Here is an 8,881-nt window from a genome sequence, read left to right as displayed (position 1 = left end):
TAGTTTAACAAGTCTGATTTTATGATGTTTTATTACATCATGTGCATTAATTAGGTCTTTTAATAACTCTACAAAATAGATAATAATAACAAAATAGCATATACAATTTCAACTTTCGAGAATTGCATAATCCGGGTTATGACAGTTTGTGTTATATAATATATAGGGTAGTAGTTGCATATAAGGAAATAATTTCGCACCAAATAAACTACAAAGTAATGCGATCAAAACTCATATCTGTATAATCATGTACTATTAGTTACAAAGTGTGCTAGTGACCTAATACGGTATATATAGGGTCAGTAAATTCCATATGGGGTGAGAGCAAAGCTCGAATCCCCATATGGAATTTACTAACCCCATGTATACCGTATTACGTCGCTAGCACACTATGTAAGGAATTTATCTTACCGACTATCTTAACGTGAAAAATTTAGACTTGTGATCTATCAAAATGAGCAAACCAGTCTTCAATACTGTTAGCGTTAAGAAACTTCTCCATTTGAACCTACAAGAACAATACCCAACGATACCAACTTTTTAGGTTTAAATGTGTTTAATGAATTTATTTCAATCTTAATCATCAATTTCTTCGCCTGTTGAAACCTTTGAGATTTTTTCTGAGTTCCGTTTTGTTTTTATAAAGGGACGTAACACCACTACTAACCGTGTATTAATTGAAGTTGTAGTATAAAAAAGATAGTATGTCAATGTCAGAAAAAAAAAGTGTTTTTATTCGGCTAAAACGGGGGAAGGGGTTGGTTAAACCTTACTCTTCCCCAGTTTATCAGCCTCTTTGAAAAACGTTTATATTTTTCTGATATTTACATAATATTGTATATACTGCAACTAACTGTGTTTATTTCCTAATTATGGTAACACAGCTAAATTTTGTGCAATGTCAAATCATCATGGAACACTTTACCACAGTCAGGGGTTCATTGAGTAATGAAAATAAGTTTGAAATTTGTGTTACAATTTAAATAGCTATGAATTTATTTATTTAAGTCGCAGTATAAAAACAATAGTAGGTCAATGTCTGAAAAATATCAACTTTTTTGTACTCGGCGCATAACTGAGGAAGGGATCGAAAGAACCTCGCCCTTCCCTAGTTTTTCAGCCTCACACAAAAAAGTTGATATTTTTCTGACATTGACCTAATATTGTATATATATTTCGTACAATTTTAATTAACGAGTGTTACATTTACCTGACAGACGAATTAACTTTAGTTGGTAAACAAAAGCAGTAAATAGGATGTGGTTAAACAAATACGGACATCACTAATTACGCAATTTTAAAGTATCAACTTGAGCCTTGGTACTATATTTCTAACGTGTTAGATAAATGACATAAATATTCTTCTACTAAACTTTACATGACACTTTATAATTGGTAAGTTGTATTTAAAAATGTAAGTAAAATGTTGTTTAAATTGTTTCAAACATAATACTTAAAAAACATCGTCAGGTAGTTGAAATCATAGACCATTGTATAAAATATGACACTGTTACTCGACAGTTTTATTGATAGTCTGACTCAATGGTAATGAATCAATGGATGTATTTTATCTTTTAAAATTTTGAATATTTTTCAGAAACTGAAATTAAAAATGGTACAGTGTAGAGTGTTCCCTGTGTTAGTTTTTGCTTCCATGTATATGTTCAGTTTTATAGGAGAATCGTTCGGTAAATATATTTTTTAAAGTATCTTTGTTTAATTTCATAGGTATGATATCACTTATTTTATGGATTTCTTAAATCCTATATTTTTTTTATATTTTAATTTAGTATGTAAAACGTCTTCCGATAATCTGAAATTATTTTGTCTATCAGCTCATAGACATAATTTGTCATCTGACCGTGAAAACAATTTTCTCCTTACGTTTCCTTGAGTTATAAGGAATGACTGAAATGTTTTTTTCAGTCTATTTGAAATAACATAATAATTGTGGTGCACACTTTTAAAAACAAGTAACCGTCTACATAGATACCACGTAAGAAGAGGATAAAGAAACATCAACATCGGAAAATAGAAAAGAAAATTTAACAGAAGAAACCGAAATTTCCTATCGTCTTAAGTTTTTGTAAACATATCAAAGCTATAGAAAAAAAATGTCATATTCCGGTAGTTTCATTATTTTCCTTTTGTAAATTGAACAATGAGTCAAAAGACAATCTTTCCAATCCCATGCATGCCTACAAATTTGATTAAGTTTTGTGTAGGATTCAAAATGCTTGAACATGTTAAATTAATATTTAGTCAAGCCCTATTCCTTGTAATGTTTTGTTAAGGAGAAGGTTTGATAATTCTTTAAAGTGAAAGCAAACCGCCTCGATTGGATTTGAATCATATGCTACCGGAAGCTCTTTTGTTGCACGTGTACTTCCGGCAAAAACATACAGTAAGAACATCGCCACCATATGAATGAAATCGGCGGGCCTGTGTATTTTTACATAAAAAAGATTAATTAACATTTTAATAATGTATTAATGATATCGTATTATTACTGATATTTTCAATTTGTTAGTAAATGTAACTGCAATAACCCCTCATGAATTTATTACGTACAAAGGGGGTTTCTGGATTAACCTAAAAGCCAAACATTTGAAAGCTTAAGATTAATGAATACATACCTAAATATCTTATATGAATAAGGAGATGTGGTATGATTCCGGAATAATAAATTATCCGTGAAACACTAAACGACATGAATACTTTAAATGTATTTTTTTTGGTATATTGAATATGAACTTTTTACATTAATAAAAATACATTTATTTATTCTATTTTATGAGGAAGGCAAATATATGGAAATTGTGTAAAATATGCAGTTTGGGAAACGAAACCTATTCTTAGGAATGGTGACAGGTTTTGCCTAACAGAAGGAAGATATGTGTATTGTAAAGAATTTAAGTGTGCAATCACAAAATGTTTAAAACCAGTAGTTCCATATCGTGGATGTCCATATTGTGAAGGTGAGATCAAACGTAGTTATAATTAAGATTGGTCATACGACCGGTCAATAATGTACGTCTGGTCAATATCGTAACTACAAATAATTCTATATGATTTAAAATAGATGGAAATTATGAAATAAAAAATGAAACATCACCACAACAATAAAATAACAAAACGAGATATAAAGGACAACAAAGAGTCTTTAACGATAGACAGAACAATTGGTATAACAGGTTAAGAGTTCTCTAGTCGAGAAAAGTTGAAAACAAATTTAACAGATATTGCTTTCGAATTACCATAAAAAATGACATCTTTTTTTTCTAAAACGCGGAAAATTATGATATGGTGATAGACAACCACTGGCGAGGTATATGCTTTCGCAATGACATGCAGACATTTGACGGAATTACACTACTTTTTATATGAATCAATAGATGTTGAAAGAAAATATATATTCATGTATCCAATGTGAATCATTAGAGGAAAAACGCTTGTCTCATTAAATTTATGCATGTTATGATAACTGTTAATATGGTCATGAGGGGATTCAGTGGTTTTTTTTATATATTAACTTTTAATCCAAATAATGTACCTAAATTTTGAGGCGTTTATAAGATACAGTTACGGAAGGACAAATCGTTTCATTATTTTGTCTGTGTTATTATATATTATCTAATTCGCCAAGCTCAGATAAAAATGAAATATTTAATAAATAAAAAACACATCAATAGGATATATTTGCCTGCAGAAAATTTTCTTATAACGATATTTCTTTCAGATTTATATCATTTACAAAAGTAAATTTTCATAAATTTCTATTAATTGTAAATGTATATCCATTATATTAAATAGGTACTTGCAGCTACGGAGGAGCTTTTTATCAAGTTAAAGAAAGATTTGCTTGTTTGGATGGAGTAAATCACTGTTTTTGTGGCGGCAAAAATAGCATTGGATCTTCAAAAATTGGCCCTAATTCAAGATCTATGTGCTTTAAAATGCAATGAAGCTGATGGATAAACATAAACAAAGGAGAGCGAATCGGTTAAAAAAGATGAACATTACTTTTTCTTTTCTTATTGTTGTTTTGATAAATGAATGAATAAACTAATTTTCTCTTTCTTTTTTACGTTATTCTTACTCTTAAGCCTTTAGAAGGAAAGCAGAACGAACTTGTCGAATAACAAGTAGTGTCTATCTGAGACTATCGCCATACGATACATTCAAATTAACATGAGTAACATCGCGAATTTTAGAATTAGTTAAATTTGCTATAAAATTCATCGTTGTGAGACAAACATAGTAATTGACAAAAAAAGAAAGGGCTGTTTAGCCAGTCTGGGTCGTTAAATGCTTCCATCGTCTGTAAAAATATGTCACGAAAGGTCCCTTTTAGTTCAATATCGTGAAAATGTTTCATATATGCCCGTGTCACACTGTCCCGATTTTTATATACGATGGACATTCGAATGCGAAAATTGTAAGTTCGTACGAAGTTGGTCCCGATCTCGTTAAAATACCAAAAAGTAACCGAAGCAAGTACGATGAATAACGAAGTCTATACGAGGGTGCCGAAAGTATATACGATAGCAAAAGATGGACATACAAAGGTTAACCGAAGACGGTATTTAAGCTTCATATCTCAGCCGAAGCCTACAAGATGGATCACGAAGGCTACACGATGGATTACGATGATGGCGCGATGTCCATACGATGTCTGTACAGCTTACGATACATTTAAATTATATGCCGAAGGTATCACGCGTTTTAAATTGTTTGGTCAATATTGAATATATATTATATTGTACATTTAATTTTTGGTTTAATCATAAGACGGAAGACCGTGGGTATTTCCAGTTACTGAATAATTTGGTTGATTTCTAAAAAAATAGTTTATGTATCAAATATGCGTATTCAATTTACCATTTTCTGCATGTGTCATATACAAATATAGTGTCCATATTTGTCCCCAATATGTTACATACGAGGGGATGCCACGCTCGGCATTGCCTTGTTTGAACTGTAAAATGTGTGCACTAGTCTGAATAATCACCCATAATTATGCCCATGTTTACTGATCTATCTTAAAGGTAAGGTAATGGGTTCGTTGATCCCTTTTATTCAAAAAGAGCTCTTTCCAGGAGAATATCATAATAATATAGACTAAAGGAAGGATGTGGGGAAAGCAACAAATGCGGCAAAATATGACATATAGAAAACAAAATGTTTATGGAGTAAACATTCGTGTGACAACATCTCAGACGATACATAAAAAATCAGAATAATGAAGAAAAAGTTGGTTTCCCTATATACGTGTACCTTCAGTGTTGGTATACGAGGCACGTTTATGATTTTCATTATGTTATTTGATATGAAAAATTGACAAAAAATAATATTTTATTTGTAAAAGTAAATCCTGAGTCTGTAATACCTGCTCTTCTTGTTCCATTTGAATTAATAGAAACAACGCTGTCGCCTTTCTTGTTCTCATAGAATCATATGATATGAGCTCCATGTTTTATGAACGTCTTTCTTAACTGTCGTATTAGACTGACCAGTGCATATCGCGCATGGCACTTTAATGTATTTAAAGTAGATTCATGGTATACCGCCATCTTGGATTGTACAATTACAGTACAAAATCGGTCTAGTTATTTGCCCAAATCAACAAATTTGGAAACATATTTGCAATTTAATGGTTAGACTGTTTATCTATATTAAGAAAACTTGTAAATTTATTGTATTATTCAAAATATTTTAACAAATATCAAGCTTTTTGGTTTTTAAAATTTTTTTTTTTCAAATGAGCCATTTAAGGGGAGATAACTCTTTTAGTACAAAATTCTGGACTAATAGGGAATGTATTTATGCAAATTCCGTTGCCTTAGTAATAAATTGCCCATTGAAACGGGCAGATTTTTTAATATTGATAGAACTGAAAGACATTGTAATCTTTGTAATGCTAATGAACTTGGTGATGAGTTTCATTACTTATTCAAATGTACCTTTTTCAACAATGAAAGAGCTAAATTTTTACCTTTAAATATATGTAATAACCCAAATGTTTTAAAATTTAAAGAATTGATGAATACATCAGATTTATTTACACTTACTGGAATAGCAAAATTTTGCAAAAGTGTTATTAAAACCTTTTAATACATGTGCTTAATCATGTTACTATAATTTGTACTTCCTGTCAAATATCTGTATTAATTATATATACTATTATTGCACCTTTGTTAACCATGTTGTTCTAATGTAAATATGTTCACACTTTTATTGTTTGTTAAAAATGTTGTACTAACATACCCCATGTGGGGGCTTTAGTGAAATATAATGTCTTATGTCTTATGTCTTATTTTCTTAAAATATATTATGAAACCTATCTTCTCATAATTTATTTTTAATTTTTTTTATGCACTCTTATGTGTTTTTTCATGAACAAACTTACCAAATTTATGCAGTTTCCAACGACTCACAGCTCGAAAAATAGCACTGTGACCCATACTTTGTGTCATATTTTTGAAAAAAGCGTAGTAAGATCTTCATTTTAGCAAATTATAAAAAATTTCTGTCTCAAAAAACATTTACTTATTATCTACCTTAAGCGCGAAAATCAACTTACATTTAGCTGGATTTATTGCCGTCGTAGTTCCATCTTGTCACCTTCGTACTTGTATTCGATGGCATCACGACGGGATTACGAGGTCTTCACAAAGTCGTGCTGCCTTCGTAAGACCTTCGGGTAGCTTCGTGATTCATTCGTGTAGACATCGTAATGTCAAAACTGCCCGATTGAAACGATGGAAACACGAATGCAATACGATGTTCAAAGATGCATTCCCGGTGACATTACGATGGTGAGGATGGTGATACAAACTCAATACGAACCCTCAACATTGGACGCACCTTCGGGGATTTTTTAACATGTTAAAAAATTTAGAACCCTTCCCGAAGTTGTCCCCGAAGGCTAGAAAAAGTGGCCGATGGTTCAACGATGGTTAAAGATGGCACTACGAATAGCCCGATCTGGATACGATCAGTCCCGATTTTGAAAATTTCCATAATCGTGTTGCCATCGGCGTAAAAATCGGGACAGTGTGACGCGGGCATATACATTTTTTTTAGATCAATTTAAATAACTTTTTTGAAAAGGACATTATTATAAAACCAAATGCCAGCTAAAATATAAGAATAATATCTTTGAGAAGTTACATATAGATAACACAAATATATACTAGGTTACTAAAAACAGCGAACACAAACATATCATATATATTTTTTAAAAACTATTCATTTAGGATTAGAATATGAACGATTGGAAAAGTGAAGTATCAATTTATGAAAGTATTTTATTTTTTATTATGCCTTATATAAGAATAATGTATTTTGATCTCTTGTTAGCAAGTGTATTTTTCGCACCTTTTAACCTTTTTTCACATTTCAAACGAATTTACATATTTTTCACCACTGCCGGTGAATTTGCCTCAAATTCCCCTTATTGCTGTGGTATTTGCCATTTTGCAAATTCCTTTTTTATCCTCGCGAGCCTCTTCCCGCCATTTTTTTTCTCTCGGATATGACGTTACATTAAGACAGCGCTAGCGCGTATTATTACATATATTATGATAGTCTCTACTTATCCTCAAAATTAAGGGAAAATATGTTTATGAATTACATCTTACAAGTAAACATATATTTCCTTCCACCAGTACAGAGAGTTTCAATCAAAATCTATTCGGTGTAATTAAACAGATATATCATATTATTGAGAGGTATTTGCGAAAAATAATAGTCTTGAAAACAAATTTCCCTTGCCTAGCGGTTTGGAAATTTAACAGTCCCTCATTTTTGGGCGTCATTGCTAGATTTTGTGCCTGTTTGTTTGAATTCTAAAATCATTTCTAAGGCATTTCTACCTCAGGAATAGATTACCTTAGCTGTATTTGGAAAAACTTTTAGGAATGTTGGTCCTCAATGCTCTTCAACTTCGTACTTTGTTTTGGCTTTTAAACTTTTTTGGATTCGAGCGTCACTGGTGAGTCTTTTGTAGACGAAACGCGCGTCTGATGTATATACTAAATTTGGTCCTGGTATCTATGATGAGTTTATTATGTTCGTATGTGTGTGATGTTTGTGGAATTTTTTATTATAATAAGATTTGGTCAGACAATATATTCTTCTATCTGCATTACGTACGGGCTCATGTATCATCCCATGAATATAACACTGTTGATAACATTCACCGATTGGTCCTAGAGATATCAAATATGCAATAAAATTAGTTGGGACAAGCACACTCTGTCAAAGATAAAAATCTCCTTGCACACTATATGACCACTTTTATCAAGAAACAGTTACATGGCTGATCTTAATGCATTGCTATCATCTTATATATCACTGCCAATCCTAAACGGTTTGTAATAATGTTTCAGAAATAGAATGATTCTTTCAGAAGGAATATATGTTATAGGTTAACTGTTTGCATCATTTCTTCTTGTCTTACTTATAAAGTTTTCGAATAAATTTATCGGCAAATATTGAATCTAATAATGTAATGAAAAATATATTACAGAAATAAATATCACAATATTATTAAAATATGCATATTACAGATTTTTGTATGCAGTTCTTTTTTTTTTGTATTACGTGTAAATGAATTTTCACAAAGACGGAAGTTTGTTTAAAAATAATACTCTTTATAAATAATGAATAGTCACAGCTGTCCATATTATTCAAACATTTCTTGCATAACAATAGTTATCCTCAGTCACTTAAATTAGCGCTTGTACAAATTAAAAATCCTGCAACAGATTTTTGTGATTTGAAATAGCTGGAGGGCTTTTTAGGGGTCTCAATCAGTTCGATCGTTGTCAAATTAAGTAAAAAAACCTGTATTGTGCCTCATATGAAAACAAAGTCA

The 8,881-nt window shown here is 31.1% G+C and overlaps 1 long non-coding RNA gene across 1 annotated transcript; it reads left to right on the top strand.

The window, feature by feature from the left end:
- Window positions 1–1,275: 1,275 nt before the first annotated feature.
- LOC139528113 (uncharacterized) lies at window positions 1,276–4,080 on the top strand. The gene is made up of 4 exons (XR_011665528.1): window positions 1,276–1,395; window positions 1,598–1,688; window positions 2,799–2,978; window positions 3,814–4,080. It is a non-coding gene; the product is annotated as an uncharacterized lncRNA (long non-coding RNA).
- The last annotated feature ends 4,801 nt before the right edge of the window (window positions 4,081–8,881 follow it).

Source organism: Mytilus edulis, chromosome 6, assembly GCF_963676685.1.
Source record: "Mytilus edulis chromosome 6, xbMytEdul2.2, whole genome shotgun sequence".
NCBI lineage: Eukaryota > Metazoa > Mollusca > Bivalvia > Mytilida > Mytilidae > Mytilus > Mytilus edulis.
This window is presented reverse-complemented; position numbering and strand designations above follow the sequence as displayed.